We start from the raw sequence: 24,575 nt of genomic DNA, 5'->3' as shown, positions 1-24,575 counted from the left end.
GTCTACTACATGCCTGAACCTTAATTTATACCTAAATATGTGAACGTAAGCCAAGACAATATTTAATCGACCCCTACCCCCAATTTGGATAGCCAGACGCCAATATTAACCATACCTACCTTGGATCTTTTCACCCTAGAGACAAAACTGAGCATGTCATTGGTCTATACAAGGTGTCATTTTACCGTAAAGGCATTGGCTAACTTTAACATGTGTTTTCCATCATAAATAGGTGCCTCATTAAGCGGGAAACACGAAAAACCATCACAAAAGCCAAGAAAACCAACATAAAGGCAAATATCAATTATAGTGAAAATCTTCCCCCAGCACCGCCCATACATGCCATTGAGGTATATTATAGCTCAAACTAATGCTAAGGGTGTCTACTTCATGCCTGAAACTTAATTTATACCTAAATATGTGAACGTAAGCCAAGACAATATTTAATCGACCCCTACCCCCAATTTGGATAGCCAGACGCCAATATTGACCATACTTACCCTGGATCTTTTCACCCTAGAGACAAAACTGAGCATGTCATTGATCTATACAAGGTGTCATTTTTACCGTAAAGGCCTTGTCTAACTTTAATATGTGTCTTCGAACTTAATTAGGTGCCTCATTAAGCGGAAACACGAAAAACCATCAAAAAAGCCTGGAAAACCAACATAAAGGCAAATATCAATTATAGTAAAAATCTTCTCCCAGCACCGCCCAGACATGCCATTGAGGTATATTATAGCTCAAACTAATGCTTAGGATGTCTAATACATGCCTGAATCTTTTTTCATACTGAAATATGTGAACGTAAGCCAAAATAATATTTAATCGACCCCTACTCCCAATTTGGATCGCCAGACGCCAATATAGACCATACCTACCCCGGATCTTTTCACCCTAGAGACAAAACTGAGCATGTCATTGGTCTATACAAGGTGTCATTTTTACCGTAAAGGTCCTGGCTAACTTAAACATGTGTCTTCGAACATAAATAGGTGCCTCATTTAGCAGAATACACGAAAAACCATCATAAAAGCCAAGAAAACCAACATAAAGGCAAATATCAGTTATAGTGAAAATCTTCCCCCAGCACCGCCCAGACATGCTATTGAGGTATATTATAGCTCAAACTAATGCTTAGGGTGTCTACTACATGCCTGAATCTTTATTGATATTGAAATATGTGAACGTAAGCCAAGAAAATATTTCATCGACCCCTACCCCGAATTTGGATAGCCAGACGCAAATATTGACCATACCTACCCCGGATCTTTTCACCCTAGAGACCAAACTGAGCATGTCATTGGTCTATACAAGGTGTCATTTTTACCGTAAAGGTCCTGGCTAACTTTAACATGTGTTTTTCAACATAAATAGGTGCCTCATTAAGCGGGAAACACGAAAAACCATCATAAAAGCCAAGAAAACCAACATAAAGGCGAATATCAATTATAGTGAAAATCTCCCCCAGCACCGCCCAGACATGCCATTGAGGTTTATTATAGCTCAAACTAATGTTTAGGGTGTCTACTACATGCCTGAATTTATATTTATACTGAAATATGTGAACGTAAGCCAAAAAATTATTTCGTCGACCCCTACTCCCAATTTGGATCGCCAGACGCCAATATTGACCATACCTACCCCGGATCTTTTCATCCTCGAGACCAAATTGAGCATGTCATTGGTCTATACAAGGTGTCATTTTAACCGTAAAGGCCTTGCCTAACTTTAACATGTGTTTTCCAACATAAATAGGTGCCTCATTAAGCGGGAAACACGAAAAACCATCATAAAAGCCAAGAAAAACAACATAAAGGCGAATATCAATTATAGTGAAAATCTCCCCCAGCACCGCCCAGACATGCCATTGAGGTTTATTATAGCTCAAACTAATGTTTAGGGTGTCTACTACATGCCTGAATTTTTATTTATACTGAAATATGTGAACGTAAGCCAAAAAATTATTTCGTCGACTCCTACTCCCAATTTGGATCGTCAGACGCCAATATTAACCATACCTACACCGGATCTTTTCACCCTAGAGACCAAAGTGAGCATGTCTTTGGTCTATACAAGGTGTCATTTTTACCGTATAGGCCTTGGCTAACTTTAACATGTGTTTTCCAACATAAATAGGTGCCACATTAAATGGGAAACACGAAAAACCATCATAAAAGCCAAGAAAACCAACATAAAGGCAAATATCAATTATATTGAAAATCTTCCCCCAGCACCGCCCAGACATGCAATTGAGGTATGTTCTAGCTCAAACTAATGCTTAGGGTGTCTATTATATGCCTGAATCTTTATCTATACTGAAATATGCGAATGTAAGCCAAAAAAATATTTCATCGACCCCTACCCCCAATTTGGTTAGCCAGACGCCAATATTTACCATACCAACTCCGGATCATTTCACCCTAGAGACAAAACTGAGCATGTCATTGGTCTATACAATGTGTCATTTTTACCGTAAAGGCCTTGGCTAACTTTAACATGTGTTTTCCAACATAAATAGGTGCCTCATTAAGCGGGAAACACGAAAAACCATCATAAAAGCCAAGAAAAACAACATAAAGGCGAATATCAATTATAGTGAAAATCTTCCCCCATAACCGCCCAGACATGCCATTGAGGTTTATTATAGCTCAAACTAATGTTTAGGGTGTCTACTACATGCCTGAATTTTTATTTATACTGAAATATGTGAACGTAAGCCAAAAAATTATTTCGTCGACCCCTACTCCCAATTTGGATCGCCAGACGCCAATATTTACCATACCTACACCGGATCTTTTCATCCTAGAGACCAAAGTGAGCATGTCTTTGGTCTATACAAGGTGTCATTTTTACCGTAAAGGCCTTGGCTAACTTTAACATGTGTTTTCCAACATAAATAGGTGCCACATTAAGCGGGAAACACGAAAAACCATCATAAAAGCCTAGAAAACCAACATAAAGGCAAATATCAATTATAGTGAAAGTCCTCCCCCAGCACCGCCCAGACATGCCATTGAGGTATATTATAGCTCAAACTAATGCTTAGGGTGTCTTTTATATGCCTGAATCTTTATTTATACTGAAATATGCGAATGTAAGCCAAAAAAATATTTCATCGATCCCTACCCCCAATTTGGATAGCCAGACGCCAATATTGACCATACCTACCCCGGATCTTTTCACCCTAGAGACCAAACTGAGCATGTCATTGGTCTATATAAGGTGTCATTTTTACCGTAAAGGCCTTGGCTAACTTTAACATGTGTTTTCCAACATAAATAGGTGCCACATTAAGCGGGAAACACGAAAAACCATCATAAAAGCCAAGAAAACCAACATAAAGGCAAATATCAATTATAGTGAAAATCCTCCCCCAGCACCGCCTAGACATGACATTGAGGTATATTATAGCTCAAACTAATGCTTAGGGTGTCTTTTATATGCCTGAATCTTTATTTATACTGAAATATGCGAATGTAAGCCAAAAAAATATTTCATCGACCCCTACCCCCAATTTGGATAGCCAGACGCCAATATTTACTATACCAACTCCGGATCATTTCACCCTAGAGACAAAACTGAGCATGTCATTGGTCTATACAAGGTGTCATTTTTACCGTAAAGGCCTTGGCTAACTTTAACATGTGTTTTCCAACATAAATAGGTGCCTCATTAGGCGGTAAACACGAAAAACCATCATTAAATCAAAAAAAAAAAAACATAAAGGCAAATATCAATTATAGTGAAAATCTTCCCCCAGCACCGCCCAGACATGCCATTGAGGTATGTTATAGCTCAAACCAATCTTTAGGGTGTCTTCTACATGCCTGATTTTTTTATTTATACTGAAACATGTGAACGTAAGCCAAACAAATATTTCATCGACCCCTACTCCATATTTAGATCGCCAGACGCCAATATTTACCATACCTACCCCCGGACCTTTTCACCCTAGAGACCAAAGTGAGCATGTCTTTGGTCTATACAAGGTGTCATTTTTACCGTAAAAGCATTGGATAACTTTAACATGTGTTTTCCAACTTAATTAGGTGCCTCATTAAGCGGAAAACACGAAAAACCATCATAAAAGCCTAGAAAACCAACATAAAGGCAAATATCAATTATAGTGAAAATCTTCCCCTAGCACCGGCCAGATATGCTATGAGGTATATTATAGCTCAAACTAATGCTTAGGGTGACTACTACATGCCTGAATCTTTTTTCATACTGAAATATGTGAACGTAAGCCAAAATAATATTTAATCGACCCCTACTCCCAATTTGGATAGCCAGACGCCAATATTGACCATACCTACCCCGGATCTTTTCGCCCTAGAGACCTAATTGAGCATGTCATTGGTCTATACAAGGTGTCATTTTAACCGTGAAGGCCTTGTCTAACTTTAACATGTGTTTTCCAACATAAATAGGTGCCTCATTAAGCGGAAAACACGAAAAACCATCATAAAAGCCTAGAAAATCAACATAAAGGCATATATCAATTATAGTGAAAATCTTCCCCCAGCACCGCCCAGACATGCCATTGAGGTATATTATAGCTCAAACTAATGCTTAGGGTGTTTACTACATGTCTGAATCTTTATTTATACTGAAATATGTGAACGTAAGCCAACAAAATATTTAATCGACCCCTACTCCCAATTTGGATCGCCAGACGCCAATATAGACCATACCTACCCCGGATCTTTTCACCCTAGAGACCAAACTGAGCATGTCTTTTGTCTATACAAGGTGTCATTTTTACTGTAAAGGCCTTGGCTAACTTGATCATGTGTTTTCCAACATAAATAGGTGCCTTATTAAGCGGAAAATACTAAAAACCGTCAGAAAAGCCAAGAAAACAACATAAAGGCAAATATCAATTATAGTGAAAATCTTCCCCCAGCACCGCCCAGACATGCCATTGAGGTACTAGTTTATTATAGCTCAAACTAATGCTTAGGGTGTCTACTACATGCCTGAATCTTTATTTACACTGAAACATGTGAACGTAAGCCAACAAAATATTTCATCGACCCCTACCCCCAATTTGGATCGCCAGATGCCAATATTGACCATACCTACGCCGGATCTTTTCCCCCTAGAGACAAAACTGAGCATGTCTTTTGTCTATACAAGGTGTCATTTTTAGTCGTAAAGGCCTTGACTAACTTAAACATGTGTTTTTCAACATAAATAGGTGCCTCATTAAGCGGAAAACACTAAAAACCGTCAGAAAAGCCAAGAAAACCAACATAAAGGCAAATATCAATTATAGTGAAAATCTTCCCCCAGTAACGGCCAGACATGCCATTGAGGTATATTATAGCTCAAACTAATGCTAAGGGTGTCTAATACATGCCTGAACCTTTATTTATACTGAAATATTTGAACGTAAGCCAAGACAATATTTAGTCGACCCCCACCCCCAATTTGGATAGCCAGACGCCAAAATTGACCATATCTACCCCGGATCTTTTCACCCTAGAAACAAAACTGAGCATGTCATTGGTCTATACAAGGTGTCATTTTTACCGTAAAGGCCTTGTCTAACTTTAACATATGTTTTCGAACATAATTAGGTGCCTCATTAAGCGGAAAACACGAAAAACCATCATAAAAGCCTAGAAAACCAACATAAAGGCAAATATCAATTATAGTGAAAATCTTCCCCCAGCACCGCCCAGACATGCCATTGAGGTATATTATAGCTCAAACTAATGCTTAGGGTGTCTTCTACATGCCTGGATCTTTATTTATACTAAAATATGCGATTGTAAGCCAAAAAAATATTTCATCGACCCCTACCCCCAATTTGGATAGCCAGACGCCAATATTGACCATACCTACCCCGGATCTTTTCACACTAGAGACCAAACTGAGCATGTCATTGGTCTATACAAGGTGTCATTTTTACCGTAAAGGCCTTTGCTAACTTTAACATGTGTTTTCCAACATAAATAGGTGCCTCATTAGGCGGTAAACACGAAAAACCATCATTAAATCAAAAAAAAAAACAACATAAAGGCAAATATCAATCATAGTGAAAATCTTCCCAAGCACCGCCCAGACATGCCATTGAGGTATATTATAGCTCAAACTAATGCTTAGGGTGTCTACTACATGCCTGAATCTTTATTTATACTAAAATATGCGATTGTAAGCCAAAAAAATATTTCATCGACCCCTACCCCCAATTTGGATAGCCAGACGCCAACATTGACCATACCTACCCCGGATCTTTTCACTCTAGAGACAAAACTACATGTCTGAATCTTTATTTATACTGAAACATGTGAACATAAGCCAAAAAAATATCAATCGACCCCTACTCCCAATTTGGATCGCCAGACGCCAATATTGACCATACCTACCCCGGATCTTTTCACCCTAGAGACCAAACTGAGCATGTTTTTTGTCTATACAAGGTGTCATTTTTACCGTAAAGGCCTTGACTAACTTTAACATGTGTTTTCCAACATAAATAGGTGCCTCATTAAGCGAAAAACACTAAAAATCGTCAGAAAAGCCAAGAAAACAACATAAAGGCAAATATCAATTATAGTGAAAATCTTCCACCAGCACCGCCCAGACATGCCATTGAGGTATATTATAGCTCAAACTAATGCTTAGGGTGTCTACTACATGCCTCTGACCTTTATTTATACTAAAATATGTGAACGTAAGCCAAGACAATATTTAGTCGACCCCCACCCCCAATTTGGATAGCCAGACGCCAATATTGATCATATCTACCCCGGATCTTTTCACCCTAGAGACAAAACTGAGCATGTCATTGGTCTATACAAGGTGTCATTTTTACCGTAAAGGCCTTGTCTAACTTTAACATGTGTTTTCCAACATAATTAGGTGCCTCATTAAGCGGAAAACACGAAAAACCATCATAAAAGCCTAGAAAACCAACATAAAGGCAAATATCAATTATAGTGAAAATCTTCCCCCAGCACCGTCCAGACATGCCATTGAGGTATATTATAGCTCAAACTAATCCTTAGGGTGTCTACTACATGCCTGAATCATTATTTATACTGAAATATGTGAATGTAAGGCAAAAAAATATTTCATTGACCTCTACCCCCAATTTGGATAGCCAGACGCCAATATTGACCATACCTACCCCGGATCTTTTCACCCTAGAGACAAAACTGAGCATGTCATTGGTCTATACAAGGTGTCATTTTAACCGTAAAGGCCTTGCCTAACTTTAACATGTGTTTTCCAACATAAATAGGTGCTTCATTAAGCGGAAAACACGAAAAACCATCATAAAAGCCAAGAAAACCAACATAAAGGCAAATATCAATTATTATAGTGAAAATCTCCCCTTAGCACCGCCCAGACATGCCATTGAGGTATATTATAGCTCAAACTAATGCTTAGGGTGTCTACGACATGCCTGAATCTTTATTTATACTAAAATATGTGAACGTAAACCAAGAAAATATTTAATCGACCCATACCCCCAATTTGGATAGCCAGACGCCAATATTGACCATACCTACCCCGGATCTTTTTACCCTAGAGACCAAACTGAGCATGTCATTGGTCTATATAAGGTGTCATTTTTACCGTAAAGGCCTTGGCTAACTTTAACATGTGTTTTCCAACATAAATAAGTGCCTCATTAGGCGGAAATCATGAAATATCATAAAAAAGGCAAGAAAACCAACATAAAGGCAAATATCAATTATAGTGAAAATCTTCCCCCAGCACCGCCCAGACATGCCATTGAGGTATATTATAGCTCAAACTAATACTAAGGGTGTCTACTACATGCCTGAGTTTTTATTTAAAGTGAAATATGTGATCGTAAGCCAAAAAAATATTTAAGCGACCCCTACTCCAAATTTGGATCGCCAGACGCCAATATTGACCATACCTACCCCAGATCTTTTCACCCCAGAGACCAAATTGAGCTTGTCATTCGTCTACACAAGGTGTCATTGTTACCGTAAAATCCTTGGCTAACTTTAACATGTGTTTTCCAACATAAATAGGTGCCTCATTAAGCGGGAAACACGAAAAACAATCATAAAAGCCAAGAAACCAACATAAAGGCAAATATCAATCATAGTGAAAATCTTCCCCCAGCACCGCCCAGACATGCCATTGAGGTATATTATAGCTCAAACTAATCCTTAGGGTGTCTACTACATGCCTGAATCATTATTTATACTGAAATATGTGAATGTAAGGCAAAAAAATATTTCATCGACCTCTACCCCCAATTTGGATAGCCAGACGCCAATATTGACCATACCTACCCCGGATCTTTTCACCCTGGAGACCAAATTGAGCATGTCATTGGTCTATACAAGGTGTCAATTTTACCGTAAAGGCCTTGGCTAACTTTAACATGTGTTTTCCAACATAAATAGGTGCCTCATTAAGCGGGAAACACGAAAAACCATCATAAAAGCCAAGAAAACCAACATAATGGCAAATATCAATTATAGTGAAAGTCTTACCCCAGCACCGCCCAGACATATCATTGAGGTATATTATAGCTCAAACTAATGCTAAGGGTGTTTACTACATGCCTGGATCTTTATTTATACTGAAATATAAGAACGTAAGCCAAAATAATATTTAATCGACCCCTATTCCCAATTTGAATGGCCAGACGCCAATATTGAGCATACCTACCCCGGATCTTTCACCCTAGAGACAAAACTAAGCATGTCATTGGTCTATACAAGGTGTCATTTTTACCTTAAAGGCCTTGGCTAACTTTAACATGTGTTTTGCAACATAAAATAGGTGCCTCATTAACGGAAAACACGAAAAATCATCATAAAAGCCAAGAAAACCAACATAAAGGCAAATATCAATTATAATGAAAATCTTCCCCCAGCACCGCCCAGACATGCCATTGAGGTAAATTATAGCTCAAACTAAGGCTTAGGGTGTCTACTACATGCCTGAATCTTTATTTATACTGAAATATGTGAACGTAAGCCAAGAAAATATGTAATCGACCCATACCCCCAATTTGGATAGCCAGACGCCAATATTGACCATACCTACTCCGGATCTTTTCACCCTAGAGACCAAACTGAGCATGTCATTGGTATATACAAGGTGTCATTTTTACCGTAAAGGCCTTGGCTAACTTTAATATGTGTTTTCCAACATAAATAGGTGCCTCATTAGGCGAGAAACACGAAAAACCATCATAAAAGCCAAGAAAACCAACATAAAGGCAAATATCAATTATAGTGAAAATCTTCCCCCAGCACCGCCCAGACATGCCGTTGAGGTATATTATAGCTCAAACTAATGCTAAGGGTGTTTATTACATCCCTGGATCTTTATTTATACTGAAATATGTGAACGTAAGCCCAAACAAAATTTAATCGACCCCTACCCCCAATTTGGATAGCCAGACGCCAATATTGACCATACCTACCCCGGATCTTTTCATCCTAGAGACCAAACTGAGCATGTCATTGGTCTATCCAAGGTGTCATTTTTACCGTAAAGGCCTTGGCTAACTTTAACATGTGTGTTCCAACATAAATAGGTGCCTCATTAAGCGGGAAACACGAAAAACCATCATAAAAGCCAAGAAAACCAACATAAAGGCAAATATCAATTATAGTGAAAATCTTCCCCCAGCACCGCCCAGACATGCCATTGAGGTATATTATAGCTCAAACTAATGCTCAGGGGGTTTACTACATGCCTGGATCTTTTTATACTGAAATATGTGAACGTAAGCCCAAAAAAATTTAGTCGACCCCTACTCACAATTTGGATCGCCAGACGCCAATATTGAGCATACCTACCCCGGATCTTTTCACCCTAGAGACAAAACTGAGCATGTCATTGGTCTATAGAAGGTGTAATTTTTACTTTAACGGCATTGGCTAACTTTAACATGTGTTTTCCAACATAAATAGGTGCTTCATTAAGCGGGAAACACGAAAAACAATCATAAAAGCCAAGAAACCAACATAAAGGCAAATATCAATCATAGTGAAAATCTTCCCCCAGCACCGCCCAGACATGCCATTGAGGTATATTATAGCTCAAACTAATCCTTAGGGTGTCTACTACATGCCTGAATCATTATTTATACTGAAATATGTGAATGTAAGGCAAAAAAATATTTCATCGACCTCTACCCCCAATTTGGATAGCCAGACGCCAATATTGACTATACCTACCCCGGATCTTTTCACCCTAGAGACCAAGTTGAGCATGTCATTGGTCTATACAAGGTGTCATTTTTACCGTAAAGGCCTTGGCTAACTTTAACATGTGTTTTCCAACATAAATAAGTGCCTCATTAAGCGGGAAACACGAAAAACCATCATAAAAGCCAAGAAAACATTCATAAAGGCAAATATCAATTATAGTGAAAATCTTCCCCCAGCACCGCCCAGAAATGCCATTGAGGTATATTATAGCTCAAAGTAATGCTTAGGGTGTCTACTACATGCCTGAATCTTTATGTATACTGAAATATGTGAACGTAAGCCAAGAAAATAATTAATCGACCCCTACCCCCAATTTGCATAGCCAGACGACAATATCAACCATACCTACCCCGGATCTTTGCACCATAGAGACCAAACTCAGCATGTCATTGGTCTATACAAGGTGTCATTTTTACCGTAAAGGCCTTGGCTAACTTTAACATGTGTTTTCCAACATAAATATGCGCCTCATTAGGCGGAAAACACGAAAAACCATCATATAAAAGCCAAGAAAACCAACATAAAGGCAAATATCAATTATAGTAAAAAATCTTCCCCCAGCACCGCCCAGACATGCCATTGAGGTATATTATATTTCAAACTAATACTTAGGGTGTCTACTACATGCCTGAATCTTTATGTATACTGAAATATGTGAACGTAAGCCAAGAAAATAATTATTCGACCCCTACCCCCAATTTGGATAGCCAGACGACAATATTGACATACCTACCCCAGATCTTTTCACCCTAGAGACCAAACTGAGCATGTCATTGGTCTATACAAGGTGTCAATTTTATCGTAAAGGCCTTGGCTAACTTTAACATGTGTTTTCCAACATAAATAGGTGCCTCATTAAGCGGGAAACACGAAAAACCATTATAAAAGCCAAGAAAACCAACATAATGGCAAATATCAATTATAGTGAAAGTCTTACCCCAGCACCGCCCAGACATATCATTGAGGTATATTATAGCTCAAACTAATGCTAAGGGTGTTTACTACATGCCTGGATCTTTATTTATACTGAAATATAAGAACGTAAGCCAAAATAATATTTAATCGACCCCTATTCCCAATTTGAATGGCCAGACGCCAATATTGAGCATACCTACCCCGGATCTTTCACCCTAGAGACAAAACTAAGCATGTCATTGGTCTATACAAGGTGTCATTTTTACCTTAAAGGCCTTGGCTAACTTTAACATGTGTTTTGCAACATAAAATAGGTGCCTCATTAACGGAAAACACGAAAAATCATCATAAAAGCCAAGAAAACCAACATAAAGGCAAATATCAATTATAATGAAAATCTTCCCCCAGCACCGCCCAGACATGCCATTGGGGTATATTATAGCTCAAACAAATGCTTAGGGTGTCTACTACATGCCTGAACCTTAATTTCTACTGAAATATGTCAACGTAAGCCAAGACAATATTTAATCTACTCCTACTCCCAATTTGGATAGCCAGACGCCAATATTGAGCATACCTACCCCGGATCTTTTCACCCTAGAGACAAAACTGAGCATGTCATTGGTCTTTACAAGGTGTCATTTTTACCTTAAAGGCCTTGGCTAACTTTAACATGTGTTTTCCAACATAAATAGGTGCCTCATTAACCGGAAAACACGAAAAACCATTATAAAAGCCAAGAAAACCAACATAAACGCAAATATCTATTAATGTGAAAATCTTCCCCCAGCACCGCCCAGACATGCCATTGAGGTAAATTATAGCTCAAACTAAGGCTTAGGGTGTCTACTACATGCCTGAATCTTTATTTATACTGAAATATGTGAACGTAAGCCAAGAAAATATGTAATCGACCCATACCCCCAATTTGGATAGCCAGACGCCAATATTGACCATACCTACTCCGGATCTTTTCACCCTAGAGACCAAACTGAGCATGTCATTGGTATATACAAGGTGTCATTTTTACCGTAAAGGCCTTGGCTAACTTTAATATGTGTTTTCCAACATAAATAGGTGCCTCATTAGGCGAGAAACACGAAAAACCATCATAAAAGCCAAGAAAACCAACATAAAGGCAAATATCAATTATAGTGAAAATCTTCCCCCAGCACCGCCCAGACATGCCGTTGAGGTATATTATAGCTCAAACTAATGCTAAGGGTGTTTACTACATCCCTGGATCTTTATTTATACTGAAATATGTGAACGTAAGCCCAAACAAAATTTAATCGACCCCTACCCCCAATTTGGATAGCCAGACGCCAATATTGACCATACCTACCCCGGATCTTTTCACCCTAGAGACCAAACTGAGCATGTCATTGGTCTATCCAAGGTGTCATTTTTACCGTAAAGGCCTTGGCTAACTTTAACATGTGTGTTCCAACATAAATAGGTGCCTCATTAAGCGGGAAACACGAAAAACCATCATAAAAGCCAAGAAAACCAACATAAAGGCAAATATCAATTATAGTGAAAATCTTCCCCCAGCACCGCCCAGACATGCCATTGAGGTATATTATAGCTCAAACTAATGCTCAGGGGGTTTACTACATGCCTGGATCTTTTTATACTGAAATATGTGAACGTAAGCCCAAAAAAATTTAGTCGACCCCTACTCACAATTTGGATCGCCAGACGCCAATATTGAGCATACCTACCCCGGATCTTTTCACCCTAGAGACAAAACTGAGCATGTCATTGGTCTATAGAAGGTGTAATTTTTACTTTAACGGCATTGGCTAACTTTAACATGTGTTTTCCAACATAAATAGGTGCTTCATTAAGCGGAAAACACGAAAAACCATCATAAAAGCCAAGAAACCAACATAAAGACAAATATCAATTATTATAGTGAAAATCTTCCCTTAGCACCGCCCAGGCATGCCATTGAGGTATATTATAGCTCAAACTAATGCTTAGGGTGTCTGCTACATGCCTGTATCATTATTTATACTGAAATATGTGAATGTAAGGTAAAAAAATATTTCATCGACCCCTACCACCAATTTGGATAGCCAGACGCCAATATTGACCATACCTACCCCGGATCTTTTCACCCTAGAGACAAAACTGAGCATGTCATTGGTCTATGCAAGGTGTCATTTTTACCGTAAAAGCATTGGATAACTTTAACATGTGTTTTCCAACATAAATAGGTGCCTCATTAAGCGGGAAACACGAAAAACAATCATAAAAGCCAAGAAACCAACATAAAGGCAAATATCAATCATAGTGAAAATCTTCCCCCAGCACCGCCCAGACATGCCATTGAGGTATATTATAGCTCAAACTAATCCTTAGGGTGTCTACGACATGCCTGAATCATTATTTATACTGAAATATGTGAATGTAAGGCAAAAAAATATTTCATCGACCTCTACCCCCAATTTGGATAGCCAGACGCCAATATTGACCATACCTACCCCGGATCTTTTCACCCTAGAGACCAAGTTGAGCATGTCATTGGTCTATACAAGGTGTCATTTTTACCGTAAAGGCCTTGGCTAACTTTAACATGTGTTTTCCAACATAAATAAGTGCCTCATTAAGCGGGAAACACGAAAAACCATCATAAAAGCCAAGAAAACATTCATAAAGGCAAATATCAATTATAGTGAAAATCTTCCCCCAGCACCGCCCAGAAATGCCATTGAGGTATATTATAGCTCAAAGTAATGCTTAGGGTGTCTACTACATGCCTGAATCTTTATGTATACTGAAATATGTGAACGTAAGCCAAGAAAATAATTAATCGACCCCTACCCCCAATTTGCATAGCCAGAGGACAATATCGACCATACCTACCCCGGATCTTTTCACCATAGAGACCAAACTAAGCATGTCATTGGTCTATCCAAGGTGTCATTTTTACCGTAAAGGCCTTGGCTAACTTTAACATGTGTTTTCCAACATAAATATGCGCCTCATTAGGCGGAAAACACGAAAAACCATCATATAAAAGCCAAGAAAACCAACATAAAGGCAAATATCAATTATAGTAAAAAATCTTCCCCCAGCACCGCCCAGACATGCCATTGAGATATATTATATTTCAAACTAATGCTTAGGGTGTCTACTACATGCCTGAATCTTTATGTATACTGAAATATGTGAACGTAAGCCAAGAAAATAATTATTCGACCCCTACCCCCAATTTGGATAGCCAGACGACAATATTGACATACCTACCCCAGATCTTTTCACCCTAGAGACCAAACTGAGCATGTCATTGGTCTATACAAGGTGTCAATTTTACCGTAAAGGCCTTGGCTAACTTTAACATGTGTTTTCCAACATAAATAGGTGCCTCATTAAGCGGGAAACACGAAAAACCATCATAAAAGCCAAGAAAACCAACATAATGGCAAATATCAATTATAGTGAAAGTCTTACCCCAGCACCGCCCAGACATATCATTGAGGTATATTATAGCTCAAACTAATGCTAAGGGTGTTTACTACATGCCTGGATCTTTATTTATACTGAAATATAAGAACGTAAGCCAAAATAATATTTAATCGACCCCTATTCCCAATTTGAATGGCCAGACGCCAATATTGAGCATACCTACCCCGGATCTTTCACCCTAGAGACAAAACTAAGCATGTCATTGGTCTATACAAGGTGTCATTTTTACCTTAAAGGCCTTGGCTAACTTTAACATGTGTTTTGCAACATAAAATAGGTGCCTCATTAAGCGGAAAACACGAAAAACCATTATAAAAGCCAAGAAAACCAACATAAAGGCAAATATCAATTATAATGAAAATCTTCCCCCAGCACCGCCCAGACATGCCATTGGGGTATATTATAGCTCAAACAAATGCTTAGGGTGTCTACTACATGCCTGAACCTTAATTTATACTGAAATATGTGAACGTAAGCCAAGAAAATATGTAATCGACCCATACCCCCAATTTGGATAGCCAGACGCCAATATTGACCATACCTACTCCGGATCTTTTCACCCTAGAGACCAAACTGAGCATGTCATTGGTATATACAAGGTGTCATTTTTACCGTAAAGGCCTTGGCTAACTTTAATATGTGTTTTCCAACATAAATAGGTGCCTCATTAGGCGAGAAACACGAAAAACCATCATAAAAGCCAAGAAAACCAACATAAAGGCAAATATCAATTATAGTGAAAATCTTCCCCCAGCACCGCCCAGACATGCCGTTGAGGTATATTATAGCTCAAACTAATGCTAAGGGTGTTTACTACATCCCTGGATCTTTATTTATACTGAAATATGTGAACGTAAGCCCAAACAAAATTTAATCGACCCCTACCCCCAATTTGGATAGCCAGACGCCAATATTGACCATACCTACCCCGGATCTTTTCACCCTAGAGACCAAACTGAGCATGTCATTGGTCTATCCAAGGTGTCATTTTTACCGTAAAGGCCTTGGCTAACTTTAACATGTGTGTTCCAACATAAATAGGTGCCTCATTAAGCGGGAAACACGAAAAACCATCATAAAAGCCAAGAAAACCAACATAAAGGCAAATATCAATTATAGTGAAAATCTTCCCCCAGCACCGCCCAGACATGCCATTGAGGTATATTATAGCTCAAACTAATGCTCAGGGGGTTTACTACATGCCTGGATCTTTTTATACTGAAATATGTGAACGTAAGCCCAAAAAAATTTAGTCGACCCCTACTCACAATTTGGATCGCCAGACGCCAATATTGAGCATACCTACCCCGGATCTTTTCACCCTAGAGACAAAACTGAGCATGTCATTGGTCTATAGAAGGTGTAATTTTTACTTTAACGGCATTGGCTAACTTTAACATGTGTTTTCCAACATAAATAGGTGCTTCATTAAGCGGAAAACACGAAAAACCATCATAAAAGCCAAGAAACCAACATAAAGACAAATATCAATTATTATAGTGAAAATCTTCCCTTAGCACCGCCCAGGCATGCCATTGAGGTATATTATAGCTCAAACTAATGCTTAGGGTGTCTGCTACATGCCTGTATCATTATTTATACTGAAATATGTGAATGTAAGGCAAAAAAATATTTCATCGACCCCTACCACCAATTTGGATAGCCAGACGCCAATATTGACCATACCTACCCCGGATCTTTTCACCCTAGAGACAAAACTGAGCATGTCATTGGTCTATGCAAGGTGTCATTTTTACCGTAAAAGCATTGGATAACTTTAACATGTGTTTTCCAACATAAATAGGTGCCTCATTAAGCGGGAAACACGAAAAACAATCATAAAAGCCAAGAAACCAACATAAAGGCAAATATCAATCATAGTGAAAATCTTCCCCCAGCACCGCCCAGACATGCCATTGAGGTATATTATAGCTCAAACTAATCCTTAGGGTGTCTACTACATGCCTGAATCATTATTTATACTGAAATATGTGAATGTAAGGCAAAAAAATATTTCATCGACCTCTACCCCCAATTTGGATAGCCAGACGCCAATATTGACCATACCTACCCCGGATCTTTTCACCCTAGAGACCAAGTTGAGCATGTCATTGGTCTATACAAGGTGTCATTTTTACCGTAAAGGCCTTGGCTAACTTTAACATGTGTTTTCCAACATAAATAGGTGCCTCATTAAGCGGGAAACACAAAAACCATCATAAAAGCCAAGAAAACCAACATAAAGGCAAATATCAATTATAGTGAAAATCTTCCCCCAGCACCGCCCAGACATGCCATTGAGGTATATTATAGCTCAAACTAATGCTAAGGGGGTTTACTACATGCCTGGATCTTTTTATACTGAAATATGTGAACGTAAGCCCAAAAAAATTTAGTCGACCCCTACTCACAATTTGGATCGCCAGACGCCAATATTGAGCATACCTACCCCGGATCTTTTCACCCTAGAGACAAAACTGAGCATGTCATTGGTCTATAGAAGGTGTAATTGTTACTTTAACGGCATTGGCTAACTTTAACATGTGTTTTCCAACATAAATAGGTGCTTCATTAAGCGGAAAACACGAAAAACCATCATAAAAGCCAAGAAACCAACATAAAGACAAATATCAATTATTATAGTGAAAATCTTCCCTTAGCACCGCCCAGACATGCCATTGAGGTATATTATAGCTCAAACTAATGCTTAGGGTGTCTGCTACATGCCTGTATCATTATTTATACTGAAATATGTGAATGTAAGGCAAAAAAATATTTCATCGACCCCTACCCCCAATTTGGATAGCCAGACGCCAATATTGACCATACCTACCCCGGATCTTTTCACCCTAGAGACAAAACTGAGCATGTCATTGGTCTATGCAAGGTGTCATTTTTACCGTAAAGGCCTTGGCTAACTTTAACATGTGTTTTCCAACATAAATAAGTGCCTCATTAGGCGGAAAACACGAAATACCATGAAAAAGGCAAGAAAACCAACATAAAGGCAAATATCAATTATAATGAATATCTTCCCCCAGCACCGCCCAGACATGCCATTGAGGTATATTATAGCTCAAACTAATGCTAAGGGTGTTTACTACATGCCTGGATCTTTATTTATACTGAAATATGTCAACGTAAGCCCAAAAAAAAATTAATCGACCCCTACTCCCAATTTGGATCGCCAGACGCCAATATTGAGCATACCTACCCCGGATCTTTTCACCCTAGAGACAAAACTGAGCATGTCATTGGTCTATACAAGGTGTCATTTTTACCTTAACGGCCTTGGCTAACTTTAACATGTGTTTTCCAACATAAATAGGTGCTTCATTAAGCGGAAAACACGAAAAACCATCATAAAAGCCAAGAAAACCAACATAAAGGCAAATATCAATTATTATAGTGAAAATCTTCCCTTAGCACCGCCCAGACATGCCATTGAGGTATATTATAGCTCAAACTATTGCTTAGGGTGTCTACTACATGCCTGAATCTTTATTTATACTAAAATATGTGAACGTAAGCCAAGAAAATATTTAATCGACCCATACCCCCAATTTGGATAGCCAGACGCCAATATTGACCATACCTACCCCGGATCTTTTCACCCTAGAGACCAAACTGAGCATGTCATTGGTCTATACAAGGTGTCATTTTTACCGTAAAGGCCTTGGCTAACTTTAACATGTGTTTTCCAACATAAATAAGTGCCTCATTAGGCGGAAAACACGAAATACCATAAAAAAGGCAAGAAAACCAACATAAAAGCAAATATCAATTATAGTGAATATCTTCCTCCAGCACCACCCAGACATGCCATTGAGGTATATTATAGCTCAAACTAATGCTTAGGGTGTCTACTACATGCCTGAATCTTTATTTATACTAAAATATGTGAACGTAAGCCAAGAAAATATTTAATCGACCCATACCCCCAATTTGGATAGCCAGACGCCAATATTGACCATACCTACCCCGGATCTTTTCACCCTAGAGACCAAACTGAGCATGTCATTGGTCTATACAAGGTGTCATTTTTACCGTAAAGGCCTTGGCTAACTTTAACATGTGTTTTCCAACACAAATAAGTGCCTCATTAGGCGGAAAACACGAAATACCATAAAAAAAGGCAAGAAAACCAACATAAAGGCAAATATCAATTATAGTGAAAATCTTCCTCCAGCACCGCCCAGACGTGCCATTGAGATATATTATAGCTCAAACTAATGCTAAGGGTGTCTACCACATGCCTGAATTTTTATTTAAAGTGAAATATGTGATCGTAAGCCAAAAAAATATTTAAGCGACCACTACTCCCAATTTGGATCGCCAGACGCCAATATTGAGCATACCTACCCCGGATCTTTTCACCCTAGAGACCAAACTGAGCATGTCATTGGTCTATACAAGGTGTCATTTTTACCTTAACGGCCTTGGCTAACTTTAACATGTGTTTTCCAACATAAAAAGGTGCTTCATTAAGCGGAAAACACGAAAAACCATCATAAAAGCCAAGAAAACCAACATAAAGGCAAATATCAATTATTATAGTGAAAATCTTCCCTTAGCACCGCCCAGACATGCCATTGAGGTATATTATAGCTCAAACTATTGCTTAGGGTGTCTACTACATGCCTGAATCTTTATTTATACTAAAATATGTGAACGTAAGCCAAGAAAATATTTAATCGACCCATAGCCCCAATTTGGATAGCCAGACGCCAATATTGACCATACCTACCCCGGATCTTTTCACCCTAGAGACCAAACTGAGCATGTCATTGGTCTATACAAGGTGTCATTTTTACCGTAAAGGCCTTGGCTAACTTTAACATGTGTTTTCCAACATAAATAAGTGCCTTAGGCGGAAAACACGAAATACCATAAAAAAGGCAAGAAAACCAACATAAAAGCAAATATCAATTATAGTGAATATCTTCCTCCAGCACCGCCCAGACATGCCATTGAGGTATATTATAGCTCAAACTAATTTTTAGGGTGTCTACTACATGCCTGAATCTTTATTTATACTAAAATATGTGAACGTAAGCCAAAAAAATATTTAAGCGACCCCTACTCCAAATTTGGATCGCCAGACGCCAATATTGACCATACCTACCCCGGATCTTTTCACCCTAGAGACCAAATTGAGCATGTCATTGGTCTATACAAGGTGTCATTTTTACTGTAAAGGCCTTGGCTAACTTTAACATGTGTTTTCCAACATAAATAGGTGCCTCATTAAGCGGGAAACACGAAAGACCATCATAAAAGCCAAGAAAACCAACATTAAGGCAAATATCAATTATAGTGAAAATCTTCCCCCAGCACCGCCCAGACATGCCATTGAGGTATATTATAGCTCAAACTAATGCCTAGGGTGTCTACTACATGCCTGAATCATTATTTATACTGAAATATGTGAATGTAAGGCAAAAAAATATTTCATCGACCCCTACCCCCAATTTGGATAGCCAGACGCCAATATTGAGCATACCTACCCCGGATCTTTTCACCCTAGAGACCAAACTGAGCATGTCATTGGTCTATACAAGGTGTCATTTTTACCGTAAAGGCCTTGGCTAACTTTAGCATGTGTTTTCCAACATAAATAAGTGCCTCATTAGGCGGAAAACACGAAATACCATAAAAAAGGCAAGAAAACCAACATAAAGGCAAATATCAATTATAATGAAAATCTTCCCCCAGCACCGCCCAGACATGCCATTGAGGTATATTATAGCTCAAACTAATGCTAAGGGTGTTTACTACATGCCTGGATCTTTATTTATACTGAAATATGTGAACGTAAGCCCAAAAAAAAATTTAATCGACCCCTACTCCCAATTTGAATCGCCAAATATTTATTTTCATTTTTCCGTAGTTTAATTACTACTAGATGGACTTCGTTTTTCATGAACAGTTAATTTCATGTTTTGTCTGAAGTAAAGCTTTTCGTGCAGTCGTCAATAACCGTTTTGTTTAATCATCCAGTTGCAAGTTAAATGAATATTCATGCAGGTCAAGATCATGATAATGATATATGAATGTTGAAACTATTTTGTTCTACATTGCGCTGGACTTTCACTCGTGTGTTCAAAATGCAACAGTCAGAGTAAAGACATTTATATATCTTATAAGTGGGTGCGGCTTTTTTGCTAAGATTTTAATTCCATATGACGATCTGTAGCTGTTTGATTTTATGGGAACTTTATATTTTTATTATGGTTTGAACAAGGAACGTATATACTGTACCAAGGTTTAAATGTTTCTGGAAATTATTCTCAATCAACAAAAAATTATATTTCTGCACATAAACTTCTTCAAAGTTCTTAACAGCTTCCAGGGACTTAAAGGACCTCGTTCCTTCTTTATCAAACATTTCGTTTTGGCTTTTTGCAAGCAGTAATTTCAATTTTCTTTTCCAATTTTCTCCCGTAATTTTTAAACACTATGTCCCGAAATTTTTCAAAATATTACTTATTTTACTTTATTACACATAAACATAAACAAACAAAAAACAGATGACACTCAACGACTTCACAGGTAAACGGGAAAGCGGCAGGCGTCCTAATAAACGCCTATTAAACACCGAATATTGATGTGTACCATATATGACTTTGCCCCCAGTTCAACCAAATCTCGTATATTCTCGCATGAGTTTTAATTAAACGTTTGACCCACTCTTCTTCTTCTCTATTCTTTCCTCCACTATCTGGAGTACCACTACTTTTGTAGTGTTGCACGGATTAGCAACTGATTTACTGTAAGCAACTGTGTGCATGTGCAGGAATATTATACAGTGTATATGATCGGTGCATATAAAACCAGTATTATTTCGCCTAAATATATTGTTCTAGATACTGGTGTAATGGACGTCAACACAGCCTGGCGTACCCACCACCAATTTACAACGCAACGGCAGTTGGTCTTATCCAAATTGAGCTAAGGCTGCGATCCCAGCTAGGAGCTCAATTCAAACATAAAACTTTAAAATAACTTATGTCAAATCACTTTTGTAAACGTGCAGGAAACTGTTCCATCACCATACTATATACATTTGAACTCCATATAAATCACATATGTTATATCAAATATACACTAATCAATGTCTATTACTTTAAAAGTTCATGCACTGTGGCATATACTAAAATCTAAAATTACTTCATGTACCACCAAAATCAATGTTACTGTGGCAATTTGTTACTCAGCATATAACTCAGCTTTTTATTGTTCATTCTAAATTAAACCAATATGCCATCTTAATTGGTACTTCACTCAAGTTTCCTTACACTGCACCAGTAGCCTTATATCTCCTACTTCACTAGAAAAAAAAACACACAACAATTTAAGTTGCTTACATAATAGTTACTTTATCACCTATTTGGGACAAAAAATTTTATTATCCTAGTATAATTTCCTTATACCTTAATAGAAAAGTAATTTCTTAACTTAATAGAACAACTTAGCCATTTGTATCAACCCTTAAGTTTCCTTACAAACTTAAATTTAAGTATTGCGGAAAAAAATAAGAAAATATCAGAACACAAGGCTTACTTAACATTTAATTGTCATATTAAACCTTAAACTTTTGAAAATAGTAACTTAATAAATTTATTTATTTTATTTTAAGCTATTTAATGATTTTAAATGACTTTAAATGACTTTGCCATCCTAACTGCCAACTAGATCCAGTATAGAGCATCTTTTATGGTGTAGAGCATATACCAATCCTCTTGTTATGGCCTCAATTTTCTCCATAAATGAGAAAGTCTGTATTAAAATTGGAACTTGTGGGATAGAAACATCCAAAATCACCCTCAATAGCATTGAATTGTTCGAGAAGACAAGATTTCCTATTTCATAATTAAAGTCATAAAGCAAAGTTCTTAGCTTTGGAATAAATTGATTCCTCACAGTATCTGTACTAGCACATTGTAGTAAGAAATGTTCAGTAACTTCGATCTCATCCATACACAACGGACATATCGCACTTACTTCGTACTTGTTAAATCTACTACGGTTTGATTGCAGTGTATACACTCCTGTAAGTAGTCTAGCTTTTACATTAGCTTTCATAATAGAAATAGAGTCAAGTCCTGTGTTGGCCCAAACGTTATGAACAGTTTCACAATTCATTGACATGGGATGCAAAAAGCGAAGAGTAGACTTTCCTTCTGCCATATTCGTTATCTTCTGTCTCCAGAATGTTTCTATTCTCTTTTTCACATAGTTTTTCCAACTTTCTCTATTTGGAATTGAATTTAGGATGTCAAAAATAGATTCAAATTCATACAATGAGAGTATATCGTTCACATAAATAAACCAGCTATGAGAGGTGTTATCCTTCATTACAAGTTGTCTAATACATATCTCCTTCTCTATATCATTGTTTCGCACAATGTTGCCAAAGTTTACTAAAATTTGTCTATGTAAAAACGCTTCTATTGGCATCTGGCCAGACAGAATATAATATATTGCTGCATCAGCGGTTCGTTCTGGCAAGTTTTGCAGAATTTTAAGTTGTGATTTGTGAAAAAAGTTCAATTCATCCAGTTCCTTTCTGGTAAGTGTTACACAGTCTAGTCCAAAAATTAATCGTGGGCGAACATATGTATTCCATAATTTGATGACTATATTTGGGTTGACTCCATTATATCCGTGCATACCTGCACCCATTAGCGAATAGCAGGTTCGTCTAGCTAATTTAATTCTTTCTGATACCAAACATTTTTCAGCTGAATTTCGATTAATTCCGACATGAGTATATGAAACAACATGTTCTATAGGTTTTTCGTGTAAATAAAATTCATCCACACATTTTTCATTTCTTCTACTATTGAAAGTCATAATTTTACTTTCAGCTTCACTAATAAAATATCTATCTTTATTTGCAAAAGTTTCTTGTAAGTTTAACATTGTCTGTAACGAAATAGCATCTTCCGCTAATAATACAATATCATCTGCGCATGCTGGTGAGGCAATATGTATCGTTCCAATACGGAGGCCCAAATGTTTGTTTTGATACCAATCTAATAACGGATTAATATAAAGTTTATACAGAGTAGGAGACAAAATACCACCTTGTCTAACTCCCTGTGGCTCATCAAAAGCTCTTGAGAAATGTCCATCCCACTTAACCTTTGATCTCATTTGCTGATACCATTTATATACTACAAACCAATCCTCATCCTTAACTCCAGACTGAAAAAGTTTTAACATTAAAGAATCATGCCACACAACATCAAATGCTTTAGAAGCATCATTAAAGGCTTTCCCCACTCAGAATTCTAGGTCGCGAACAAGCTTTCCCTGAACTACTGTATTCAAAATACGTTTATAGCTTTTGTTTATGTTACTGTTTTCTTTAGGTGACATGTTTATGGCCTAAGTAACACCTTTGATGGTCTTTAATCTGTTGATTACTTCATCGTGGGTTAAATAGTGATATCACTACGATTTGGGGTCAATGTTTACTTTGCAATTTCCTTTAGTCCAGACTATTTGTAACCTTCGTTTCTAAAGGTTTTGTCAGCGGTTTGTTGTCTTTGTATCGATCTGACCGAACGTTTCGTCTCTAGTCTCTTTAAGTTGTAAATATTATTTTTCGACGGAGGTGAACCAACCTTTTTCCACAAATAAAATGCCTTTTTTGACAGACCTACAGCTTTAGCAAGTTGTGGAGACCAGCTGATCTTCTTTTTTCTAATAAATTTGGATTTCTTACGGGGATAACTCAGATTTAAAGCGTTAGTTAGACCAGATATTACTGAGCTGGTTTGTAGCTTGTTCAATACCGTAAGGTGTTCTCATGTTCAGATATTTTCTATCTTTTAGGTTCCTCCTTCAAATTTTGTTCATAACTTGTTTTATCAACCTTTTTCCCAATTAATTGGTTGTTTTTGAGCGGTCTATCCTACCTGCAATCCGGAGCTGAAATCCGGCAATGGTCTG

The 24,575-nt window shown here is 37.8% G+C and overlaps 1 long non-coding RNA gene across 1 annotated transcript in view; it reads left to right on the top strand.

Moving 5' to 3' along the window:
• The window catches only part of LOC143068653 (uncharacterized), a 511,029-nt gene that overhangs the window by 26,846 nt on the left and 459,608 nt on the right, over positions 1-24,575 (top strand). The window lies entirely within an intron of this gene.

Source organism: Mytilus galloprovincialis, chromosome 3, assembly GCF_965363235.1.
Source record: "Mytilus galloprovincialis chromosome 3, xbMytGall1.hap1.1, whole genome shotgun sequence".
NCBI lineage: Eukaryota > Metazoa > Mollusca > Bivalvia > Mytilida > Mytilidae > Mytilus > Mytilus galloprovincialis.
This window is presented reverse-complemented; position numbering and strand designations above follow the sequence as displayed.